A 13254-nucleotide genomic window follows, 5' to 3' on the forward strand; every position below is an offset into this window, starting at 1 on the left:
ACCAGCTGCCAGGTAATCAAAGGTTACCTTCCTGCCAAAAGACAGGGAGGTAGCAAGCAACAATATATGGACAGCACTGAGACACTGGTTGGAGTTCAAGTGGTCAGCCACTCAACCATATGGGAATTCATCTCACTTCAAGACAGTGGACTTTATCATGAGTGGCCATCTACTGCTACGGCAGCAATTTTGAATTTGGTAAACAAGTGTTCAGACCCCCAAACACTCTGGTTCCCTTTTTAGTGTGCAAGTGATTTTCTGTAGCTGGCTCGATATACTGTAGGGCATGTATCACTCGTTTCTTTCTGTAGTGGGTTATCTTTAGCCGCTTTGAACACATTTCATGACTTGCGCCAAATGTGGGCTAATCATTAAATTTGTTATTGGCATTCTTGGTATTCTACATCCATATTGAGTGGAATGGCTTACCAGTGTCTGTACAAGCTCTGTTTTTATATTGTCTATGGAGCTGTATGCTCGAGTAGCTGCTCTAAAATCTTGTGTCTTTTAGAGCTTAAAGGCACTCAATGGCGAATTAGTCAGTGCCCCTACACATATTAGAAGAAATGAATGTGTGTAAAATGACAAATTGCTGATAACTTGCTGTTGCAGTATTGGATGAAGCGCAGAAGACCACAAAATCATCCACAAATAAGAATCACTGGACAGGACTCTACACTGTGTATGTGATACTGTTAATGGATAGTGACAAAGAGAGCAACACTTAACATTTTACCAGTTTTCTGCATACAACTATCTGACAGCACCTCACCCACGCTGTACCTCAAAAGGCATCTTGAGAGGAAGGACCAAATGAAGATAGGGAGATGGCAATGAAAGCCCCATTGGTGTTACCAACTGAGAATAATGTGCCTCCAAGTAGTGTTGTATGTCTCACTGATATCAAAAAATATCCTTACACAATGCTCATTACATAGGAAAGCCAGCTGGGTTTCCGACTCTAGCAGGGCCAGGTTGTTGGCAGTTGTCTGACATCTCCTGAATCCACACCGACAGCAGCTAAGGAGCCGCCCGGACTACATCCAAACCAAATTATGGTTGATCATGCACTCTAGGGTCTTTCCTACACAGTTCATTAATGCAATGCTCTGGTAACTACTGGGACATGTTCAGTATTGAGAAACACAGCAGTCTCTCAGTCTGTCAGGTCATCCTTGTGATGAAGGGTACAGCCCTGTAATAGAGAGGCATCATATGCTTCCTGCAAACACAAGCACAAGGATCATTCCTGCACCAGGAGTTTCAGTTCCTCCACATGTTATGGGAGCTATTTATCATGGGGATTGCACTTTCACCCTCTCCTTCTGCCAGAAAAGGGTGCCCGCAATGAGTGGAGGCTTGGCCTTGGGGCGAAATGAATGTCCTAGGTCTACATCATCGTCCGTCGGCTCCAAAAATTAATCATGAGAGATGTCAAAGAGAGCGACATCAGACTGCTTATTTCCCATCTCCATTAGCAGCAGATTCTTTGCCTTTGACTTTTTTGCCTGGGGAGACCTTGGCGCCAAAAGCGCAGACATGATAGTGGCAGCGCTAGACCAGACTGGAGGAGCAGGGAGCTGCGCAACATGGGTTATTGCAGCCTTGTCTGATGTTCTGGGAGAAGGTGTGGTCTTCAAAGTAACTGCTGCAGCACAAGAGCATTGACAAATACAGTTACAAGTGCTGACACTAGCAACCCCATGTTCATGTAGCAGCAACGGTTTCATGAACCGGCTGTTTAACAACTGAAGTAAAGGATGTGGCATACGTGGTGGCTGTACAGCCGCTATAGATCTTTTTAGCCTCACCATACAGGATGTGTTTCATTGCTTTGATCTCTTGTACCTTCCTTTCTTCAAGGAAGACACTGCAGTCCCTACTCCAGACAGGGTGATCCCCAGAGCAACAATAATGCCTTTAAATCTTTTTGTAATATCCATTTCATTATAGAAAGTGTAGCACATGTCTTAGAGCCATTTCATAATGCACTACAATCTCTGACAGATTGTGTCTTAGGTCCATCTGATGTCAAAGATCTTGGTTAGTCGTACATTCAATGACGCAGTGAACCATTAATGTGTCACCAAAGACGCACTGTGAGTGGTGTCTTAATAGAAATTCACTAATTATTTTGGAATGTTGAATTCTGAGATGGCATAAGGCAACGTCTTCCCTTCTTGAGCTTTGTAGTGAAGTCTACCACACCTCGGTAGTGTGTTTAATAGTCAGCAGTTTATTGGACTGTGTCCAATTTGTCTTCCCATTTCTTCATGATATCGTGTTGAAATTCAGTACTTGGAATATCTAGTTAGTGTTTTTCCATTGTCACAGCTTACCTGGAATGATGGTGGAACTCAGCAAGCAGGGTATCCTTGTGCTGCAGAGGATTTACCATTGCTCATGGATAGCAGATACCAATGGATGTTTTGGATAGCACTTGCATTGTCTGCAAAAAACTCAAGGACTCACTGCATATAATGAAATTTTGTCAAGGTAAAGTCATTTTTTGAAGTGCTTTATGGATGGGAATTAACCCTACAGTATGAAGCTTGAATTCTTTTAATACAGGAAGTTGTTCTCCATTTCAGTTATCTATGTTTGCTGAGCCAATTCTTTCATTATCTTTGGATTCATCTGTGTAAAGGGAGAATAAAATGATGATACTCTTGGATGACTGAATAAAATGTATAGTGATAAAAATTGGGAGTCATTTGTCTTTGGTATCACATCCTGGGTCCATCTCAACTACTGGTTGGGGAACATACCATGGAAGCATTCGTGACCAAGTACTGCATACAGGTAATTGAACGAAACCGAAGTTCACACTGGAAATCTTCCAGTTTTACTGCTGCCAGCTGGTTCGTTCTAAGACAGTTCACCAAGATGTTAAAGCATTTAATTATGAATGCTGTCTGGCACTGGGGATGTATCTGTACATTGTTTCAATGTGTTATTTAGTTTACAGGTCATAAAGTGCACACTGTAAGTTGCAAGGTCTATTGATGTAAAAGATATGGATATGGTATTGCATTCTGTTAAAAGCTGATGCTGAGCAAAAATATGATGGCAATTCGTGAATGCACACATTTCTGCTTAATACATTGCCAGAAGTTAGCAACGTCTACGCAATGAGTGTTAATTCCTGCTTTGTCGACGATTTTCCAGATTCTATTAGTGGCTTGAAACTCGCTAATTCGTCATAATATGGACCACACTTGTGAAACTGGGGTATGTACTGTCACTGAAGAAACATGTTCCCAACAGTCCTCCTTTGTTTCATTACGTAAAGTGCTTTTGGCCTTTGCCTATGTCACTGTGGAGTCCTTTGTCATTCTCTGAAGGCATCTGCAATTTCTTTACACCACTGTGGAACAGCCATCTGTCTTGATCTAGGAGGACCTGAAGAGAACATTACTATAGTGTTCGCAGTTTGAATGATTATTTCTATCGCGTCTTTTACTACCTTTACTACTCTCCCCTGTATTTATTGTGACCTATGCTTAAGCAGTGAAAGCATTCCAATTGCACCTTCACAGTGAGCAACATGATAAAGAATCTGTGTGGTGTAAATTTGGAACCAATGCAGTAATCACTTAATGGTTACTATCACAAAAGTCATTGTGAATGTTCCACTGGTTCACAAGTGCAAGATTAGGACTATAGATCGTCAAATTTATTGCCGAATAGGACCTATAGGTGGTGCTGAAATGTGTTGCGGCTCCCAAATGTATTAGGCAGAGATCAGTGCCTGAGAACAGCCTCTCTAGTAGTTGGCCTCTATGAGTCATTATCAAACTGCCCCTTATGTAATTATGGTAATTAAAATTTCCCAATACAGTCAAAGGTAGGTTTAACTATTTAATTATCTCTTCCTTTTCTTGGTTAACAATTTATTTATTTATTATGGGGAGGTGATCAAACAGCAAGGTCATCAGTCCCATAGGGGGAGGGAAGGATGCGGAATGAAATCATCCATGCCCTTTCAAATGAATCATCCCAGCATTTGCCTGAAGCAACTTTAAGAAATCACGGGAAACCTAAACGGTTTGTACGATCATCCTCCCAAATACAAGTCCAGTGTGCTAACCACTGCGTTACCTCACCCAGTCTTCTGTTTCTCTGTAGATACTATCTCAACAAGGTGTACTGTAGAAACTACAGATTGTCATCAGTATACTCACTTGTACTCTAATGGTTACTGCTTGAAGTGTAATGTTCATAGGTATTTATTCACTGAAGGTGTTTGAGTTTACCAGTGTGCAAACATCTCAAAATGCTTGTTCTGTGTTTATCCTATTTTTTCCATATGTGTTATATCCTCTAGGAGTAGGAAAGTCTTGATTCTTGCATTATCGCACTAGATTTTTTAAATGCACATATGAATTTAAGAAGTTACTGTGCACAAGGGACCATCAACATAGTATGCAGCAATTTAATGCTTTTAAGTGACACTACTGGATACATATCAATGGCAAACAACTGGAATTACCATAATTGTTTTTTCCTCATTCACTCCTATGAATATTTACTACCCCATACCTCATGGTAGACTTAAAAATATATAATAAACTGACCAGGTTTATTCATTACTATCCCCAAAGAGGAACATACTGCCATGTATTTCACTGTTGTGCTGAGAAAACCTTTTGTTACTTAAAGGGTTAAGGCATTCTTCCTCAGTTAGTCCACATCAAAGACTACCATCATGGAGTAGAGAGTTATAAGAGAATGGTAGTTTTAGGTTGGTTGGTTCGTTGGTTTGTGGGATTGAAGGGACCAGACTACTAGGGCCATCGGTCCTTTTTTTCATGAACTTGAAACACCCACAAAGAATAAAAGCAAACAATGGAGATGACAAGAGACGACACAGGACAAGAAAGACACAGACAGAGACTAGAAAAAAGAAATTACAATCACACCGACTGTGACAGTGGTTGGCTAACCATAGAAACAAAAAAGGAAAAGCCAACCACCATGAAACACACTAAAAACCCAATCTAAAATCATAGGCCAAAGTCCAGACTCAACACAAAAAAAGGACAAACACTTAGATCAAGCGACAAAAACCCCCTGCACGAATAAAACTCAAAACTAAATCTGCCATCGCAACATCATCTGATAAAAGTGCAGGAAGCGTATCAGGCAGCGCAAACGTCTGCCTTAGCGGAGTTAAAAGCGGGCAGCCCAACAAGATGTGGAACACCATCAAAACTGACCTGCAGCGACATAAAGGTGGGTCCTCGCGGCGCAATAAATAGCTGTGTGTCATCCAGGTGTGGCCAATTTGCAGCCGGCAGAGGACAACAGAGTCCTTGCAAGAGACCTGCAAGGAGGAGCGCCACGCACTGGTAGCCTCCTTGGTGGCCTGAAGTCTGTTGGGTGAAGGAAGGGTGCGCCATTCTTCACCCCAAGTGCGAAGTACCTTCTCCCGCAAAACTGAGCTGAGGTCACTCTCCAAAAGGCCAATCTCCAAGGCTGGTGTGCATGTTCCAGGTTTTTTTTTTAATAATCTTTTTAGTAATTTTGAGTAGTTTTCGTTGTGTTCAACTACTGCAGAATCCCTTCTTTTTCTTTACATGGCTGTTTAGTTCCTTTCTGGTTAGCTAATGTGGAAAACTATTTTCAAATAATGATATGAATTTATCATGGAACACTTCTGCACCTAGTAACTAAACTCAAAATGAAACAAGCTGCTGCTTTTTGTATTTTTTCTATTTCCTCTATCAATACTACCTTCCAGGTGCCCAACACTGAGAAGCAAATACTCAAGTATTGGTCAGGTGCTGCAAGCAAACTCGTTCGCAGATAGACTACACTTCCTGAGTAGTTTTCCAATAAATCAGTCTGGCATTTTACTTTACTATCATTATTTTTATATGGTTGTTCCACTTTGAACCACCACATATTCACGGTCCCAGGAATTTAATGGATATGACTGTCTCCAGTGATTTACTGACAACTGTGCAATAAAACGACAACAGATTTTCTCACCCAGTGATGTATTTAATACTGCATTTCACCTCAGTGATTGGGTGGAGCTGCACCACAGCCAGTTAGTTTACACAATCAACTTGTCTCATTTTCTGCCAATTATGTATCATATTCCAAAATGAATTTTCACTCAGCAGCGGAGTGTGCAATGATATGAAACTACCTGCCAGATGAAAACTGTGTGCCAGACTGTGACTCGAAAACAGGACACTTGTGTTTTGCAGGTGGTGCTCTAGGAATGAACTGTCCAAGCACGACTCATAACCCGCCCTCGAAGCTTCCCTTCTGTCAATACCCCATTTCCTGATTTCCAACCTTCACAGAAGTTCTCCTGCATACATTTTAGGACTAGCTCCTGGGAGAAAGAATACTGCAGACTATGGACACCCAGGTGATTGACCCTAACAACATAATACTGCCCCTACTGGCCCACATCTGTGACATGGTACACATTTCAAGAAACCATTTGCCTTCTTAATGGTGTGTCCTGACACCAGCATCAACATGATGTAACAAGGAACATGATTAAGCCAATCAGGTAGTATGTTGCCATTGATCCATGGTACAATACTGATGATCCCAAGCCCACCGCAACCGTAACTGGTGACACTGTAGGACAAATGTAGGAACATACAACTGTTGTCTACCATGAATCCCTTCAACAACGTGCACTGAATGTTGTGCTCTCAAACACTTGTGCCTGCATCAGTGATGTACTCTTTCATCAGTCCATCACTTTGTCGCCTAATCTTTGTTTCATTATCCTTCTACCATTTTCCTTAGATGCTCACAACAGTAGCATGCAAATACCTTCACTCTTTCCAAGATGCTAGTTCCCAGGTGCCAGGCCATAACAATCTGCTCTTTGTCGAAGCAACTTATTTCACTGGATTTCTCAATATGTGGCCCAAGATTCTACATTGATCTCTGCTCCACTTAAATACTTTTCATACCGCATTACGTGTCCACAACACTACTAGATAGTATTCACTCTCACACCTGTTAGTTGCCATAAATGCAAAATTTTATATCAACAACTCTTCAGGCTTTATAAATGTTGACAACTTAGTTTATTTAATGTAAAAAGTTAGGTCAATTATCCAGGCTATAAAAAGTGTTCCAATATTTTTATAGTCTGACAAGTTTACATAATGATTTACATTAAATAGCCCCAGTCTTCAAAACATATGCATTTGAACTTTTAGAGGCGTTCAATAAAAGAACGTAAGTTAGTGGCAAACAACAGCAATTGTCTCTGGTACTTACAAAAAAATGGATTGTAAACTTGATAAAATCTGGCATGCCAAAAACTCCAACCCACATTCAGAACTTAACGAGCCCAATGATAATTGTTAATATGCAGCAGACATAATTAGGCCTAATGAAAAAACTGACCTATACAAAAATTTTGCAGGAATTCAAATTAGCCTAAAATTTAAGTTACTTCTTGTTTAAATTCCATCATCGCATTTTCTACCACTATCTGCTCATGGAAATATGACTCTGATTCTGGAAACCCAACACTACACTTTAATAATATACTGAAGTGAAAAAGTAAGCATCTCATACCAAACGGCTAAAGCAAAATAAAAATATGGAGATGTGCCTGTTTTACCACCTTCCAAGATCATTCATTTGAAAAACTCTCCATTCATGTAGAACTAATGTTTGAAGGCTAACAAATGTTGCTAAAGACTCGATACCATGTAACAGACAAGCAAGTTATTAGATTCACAAGTCATAAATGAGGTACTATTTCGAAAAAAGCTAATAATTAGATCGAAACACCACATTTTAACATGTGCACTACTTACACAGACATATCTCCCAAAAGGGAAGTTGTATTATCATATATTTTTCCTTTAGGCCCTATTTTGTCATCAAAGTGTAAATATGGAGTTTCAATTAAGTGCTTAAAACACAGTGGAATTGAACAGTATGAACACTTGACAAAGTCAAAAGTAGACATGGCACATAACTGTTCGGGTATCTGCACTGTAGTAGTCTAATGGCAAAAGTGACTAAGATCATATTATCAAATGATACAGCAGGAATACTAACTTTGCAACCAGATGTTTGCCATGCATATACACCATAGTACTACATCAATGTGCAGGAAGCTGTTTTTTTTTTTTTTTAAAAAAAACCCTTCAAACATAAAATGTAACCAAATGACTGTTTTCTTTGCAGACAAAATAATCTTGATATGTGGTAAACATATACCTCCATATTTTAAAGAATTTTTATGCATGTTTTGCCTTTCAGCCTGAGATATTCCTATTTAAGTAAACAAGCCAATTTAGCATCAACAAATGCCTGACTTAAATTCCATACTTAACCTTTCCCAGTGGGGAATAAAATGTATTACACCAATTCACTCACCATAGGCCTATATAATTCTGAAGAGAAATGTAAATCCAATATTTGGAATTTTTGGACTGCGTAAACATGTCATTGACTTTATGATAGAGCAAAGAGTAATAGGGCCTAGTAAAATAACCCGTAATATAAATGGTATGGCCACCTATCTTATATATCGGGTTAGATCTTAACACATTTTACATTCTTAACATTTTTGAGATAAAATTAACTCGATATTTCCAAACAACAGAGTAAATTCTGGCCAAACACTTACGAGACTGGCGATATGTATAATTATTGCTGCAAGGGTGCTAGTGAAACAACATTACTGATGCCCAATCAACAGATAAACCAGACATCGGAATTCAGTTAGCGTGCACAATGTCATAAAACAAATCGGTTGCTTCCTAATTTCTCCAATGCTAAAATACTTGGGTGAACGAAAAATCTTATTCCTGCAACATCCAATTTAACGTTTACGGATCATTTTAACTGTTTCTCCGAATAAAATGCCAGCATTTTGTAGAATTACTTCACCGGTCTAAAAATGCGTCAACAAGAATATGGAATTTTGGCATATAATATCATAAACAGGAAATACTGCGATGTTGGCTGTTCCACCAATATTAACATACTTAAAATACATTCAGCGTAATAGTAGGGTCTAGAAAACTACACAATTAAATTTTGCAGTACATCGGATGTTTTATTATCGATCGAGGAAAAGTTACCGCTGCAAAATTCACATAAAAAGACATCATGATAGGGCCATGACAAGCTTACAACTTCAGCTACAACAAGTACATCAATAAACCTGGCAGGAGCTTACCTTCTTCTGATCATTTTCATTCATAAGCCGCAGCTTTAAATTGTACAAACGTTTCACTGCCATTGTCACACTTTAGTGTAACGTAAGCCCTACATTACTATATAAAAAAATAAAAATACCAGCACAGCACAACACGCAAACGGACTTGTTGTTTTAAGTTGTTCCAAACAACTGTTTTAGTCTTTACGCCGCGCACAAACGCCATGTTGTTTACCTTCTTTTATGATCTTTGAACAACATACATACCTCAAGAACTGAAAAATACTAACATCCTTGCTCGTCACTTGACAGCCGTTCATTCTGTTAATTTACTGTTGGCTTGTAGCATGCAAGCCTTTTAGCCGTCATAAATTAAAAGGATTTATAAATATGTCAAAAATCAAGAATCTTTATTCACCGTAAATCAGTTCACAACGATATAGATTTCATCAGTTTCATACAAGATAAAGTATATACAATGCACAGTAGTACAATATGTAGCATTAAGTATTAGTTTTACAAAGTTCATGAAGTACATAATAATACAATTAAAAGTAACAGTTTCTAAAAGTTAATATAATAACCTGGCAAATCAAAGTATCACACAAATGGAGCTGCACAAAGTGTCATATTGAATGGACCGATTTTTTCCGTGGATGTCGAGTTAATTTCAGTTTTGACGTTGCCACAGGGAGTACTGGAAGTGGATGGTTTACTCTCGCTATCGTCCGATGTGAAAATGCTTCTTTACCTGGATTGGAATCATTCGCCAACCGAGATATCATCGCTTACAAGACCTAGCATTGTGGAATGGGTGCTAAGACCCAATCTAGACCTAGTTATATATATAGTAACATACCTTTTACATTGTATACCCGCTCCTGTCGTAATAGTAACGATGAAAAAATACATGTATGGATTAAAGGACTTGGTGATCTGTTAACCAGTTGTACAACTAATGTTTAAAACTAATTATATCCATGGTCCGATGAAAAGACTGGTAACGTATTGAAAATTCTGAGTGGGTTTACTTCGTGAGAATTTCCAGTCATTGCTAACCTGTACCCAGGTATATCTAACTTCGACTTAACTCTAATATTGTGGTCATGAACTTCCCCCTGACAACAAGTTCTGTCATATTATTTTTAATATGACGTTCTGCAGCACACACACACACACACACACACACACACACACACATATATATATATATATACATATATATATATATATATATATATATATATATATATATATATATATATACACAAAAGTAAGTATGTTGAGCCTGGTGGAGAGTGGACGACAATATATGTATCGCGAAGGTGCTGTGAGTATCCAGAGTTCCTTAAATAAATGACTGCAAGGTGATCTTGGGTGGGTTCCAGCTATTATTCTGATTACACGCTTTTGTGCAATGAATACTTTCTCTCTTAATGACGAATTGACCCATAATATGATGCCATATGAAATTAGTGAATGGAAATGGGCATATTAGGCTAATTTACTGATATGTTTATCTCCAAAATTTGCAATAACCCTAATGGCATAAGTAGCTGAACCTAACCTATTCAGCAGATGTGTTTCTTCCAGTTCAATTTCTCAATCAATGCAAACACCCAGAAATTTTGAGTATTCTACCTTAGCAACAGACTTCCGTTCCTAGCCTATATTTATCAATGGTGTTATGCCATTTACTGCACAAAATTGTATAAACTTTGTTTTCTCAAAATTTAGTGAGAGACCATTTGCAGAGAACCGCTTAATAATTTTCTGAAAGATATTATTTGCAATTTCCTCAGCTGATTCTTGCTTTTGGGTGTGATTACTATACTTGTCTCAGCAGCAAAAAGAACTAACTTTGCATCTTCATGAATGTAGAGTGGCAAGTCGTTAATACATATTAAGAACAAAAAAGGACCCAAGACTGAACCCTGTGGGACACCATTCTTGATACCTCCTCAGTTAGAGGACTCTGCTGGTTTTTGTAGACTATCTGTACTGTTAATTTCCACCTTCTGCATTCTTCCAGTTAAGTATGAATTAAACCATTTGTGCACTGTCCCACTCATGCCACAATACTTAAGCTTATCTAGAAGAATTTCATGATTCACACAATCAAAAGCCTTTGAGAGATCACAAAACTTCCCAGTGGGTGATGTATGGTTATTCATTGCATTTAATATTTGATCAGTGAAAGCATAAATAGCATTTTCTGTTGAAAAGCCTTTCTGAAAACCAAACTGTCATTTTGTTAGTACTTCATTTTTTTTCAAATATGTGATGCTGCTCTTGAATACATTACTTTTTCAAGAACTTTGGATAAAGCTGTCAGAGTGAGATTGGGTGGTAGTAGTTAGCATTATTTTCCTAATTTCAGTAAGAAGGGTGGGTTGGATTCAAATTTTATCAAATTGCATAGGTACTGCCTCTTTCATATACTGCCTTGCATTTTCTAATGAATAGCTCGAACCTATTTACTCTACAACACTTAAAAAATGATTATTAAAAGTGTTTTCTACTTCTGACTTCTTGCTGACAAACTTTTCATTGTTTGATAGAAATACAGTCTTCGTGTGCTCTCAGTTGCCCTGTTTTCCTTTTCACAATATTCCAAATTGTTTTAATTTTATTATCAGATGTGGTAATCTCAGACATAATGCACATACTTCTGGACTTTTTATAATGTTTCATTGTTTCGGGATCATTACTCCTCCTCGCTATAAGATACATTTCCGTTTTCTGTTTACAAGATATGTTTATCCCTTTAGTAAACCATGGCTTTTTACATGGTTTCATACAATTATATTTCACTGTTTTCTTAGGGAAACTGTTTTCAAATATACTCACAAAGGTATCATGGAATATGTTAAATTTTAAATTAGCATCATGTTCCCTGTACACCTCAACCCAGTCTAACTGTTGCAAGCTTTCCCTAAAATTTTGAAATGTTAAATCGTTAATGGAACACACTATTTTGGAGGACTGTTTTGCAATACTGTATGGAGCTATATCATATACTGTAACTAGCTTTGCATCATGATCAGACAGACCATTCTTAACAGCAAAAGGTTTTATTTGATTAAATTTATCTTGGTCTATGTACCACCTGTGTTGGAAAATCAATAACTGGTGTCAAATTGGAAGAACCAAGTAATACTTCAAGGTCAAGCTTTCTATCTGACTCTGTCAGAAAATCTACATTAAAATCCCCACAAACAATAATTTGCTTTCCTTTGTCTGACAAGTAGCACAACAAAGAATCCAAGTTTTTCAAAAATAGTTGAAAATTTCCCAATGGGGACCTATACATAGCTACAATTATAAAAGTGCCTTTATTTAGTTTAAGCTCAGATGTACATGCATCTATGTGTTGCTCTACACAAAATTTTCTAGTTTTAAAATTTTTCACACTATGACTGACGTCAACATATATGGCAACTCCTCCTCTCTTCATAGTGTCTCTACCTACATGTGCTGAAAGCTTATTTCCACCTACATTTACCATATCCATACCTGTGACTATATGATGTTAAGACAGGCATAGTACAGCTATTGCACCCTCAGTTTCTAAATCTTCTATACAAACAAGAAGCTCATCTACTTCGTTTTTTAATCCCCTGATATTCTGATGCAATATATTAACATTATTTTTTAATGTGCTTTTATGTGAATCTTGTGACATACTAACATTATTTTTCACTTTACTGTTATGAGAACGTTGTGATATTTTCACATCTCTAGTACGTGCCTGTCTGAACTTTTCATTAAGATTAATTTCAATCAATGTAGGATGATTGGATACTGATCTTAGCCTAAAAAAGTACTCCCATGAGTTTCAGTCCCCCCCCCCCCCCCCTCTTAAAGATTTTGCTATCATCCCAGCCAGATTACCCTTCCCTTTCCTATTGAGACGCAGGCCATGTCTTGGGAAGTCCCACCTACCAATACCATCAACAGGAACCAAACCTATGCTTGACAAAGTAGCCACCCGAAGCAGCTGATCTAGCTCCATATTGAACCTCCTGACAGAGCTGTTCAATTGGGGCCAGTCATACAGCATGAAAGAAAGAACCAAGCCAACATTTGTA

General features: G+C 38.2%; 1 long non-coding RNA gene across 1 annotated transcript in view; it reads right to left on the reverse strand.

The window, feature by feature from the left end:
* The window catches only part of LOC126473242 (uncharacterized), a 218221-nt gene extending 208828 nt beyond the window's left edge, over positions 1 to 9393 (reverse strand). Inside the window, exon 1 of the long non-coding RNA XR_007586423.1 lies at positions 9185 to 9393. This is a non-coding gene — a long non-coding RNA (uncharacterized LOC126473242). The remainder of the gene's footprint in view (positions 1 to 9184) is intronic.
* Between the last annotated feature and the right edge of the window lie 3861 nt (positions 9394 to 13254).

The sequence above is a fragment of the Schistocerca serialis genome, chromosome 4, assembly GCF_023864345.2.
Source record: "Schistocerca serialis cubense isolate TAMUIC-IGC-003099 chromosome 4, iqSchSeri2.2, whole genome shotgun sequence".
Lineage (NCBI taxonomy): Eukaryota > Metazoa > Arthropoda > Insecta > Orthoptera > Acrididae > Schistocerca > Schistocerca serialis.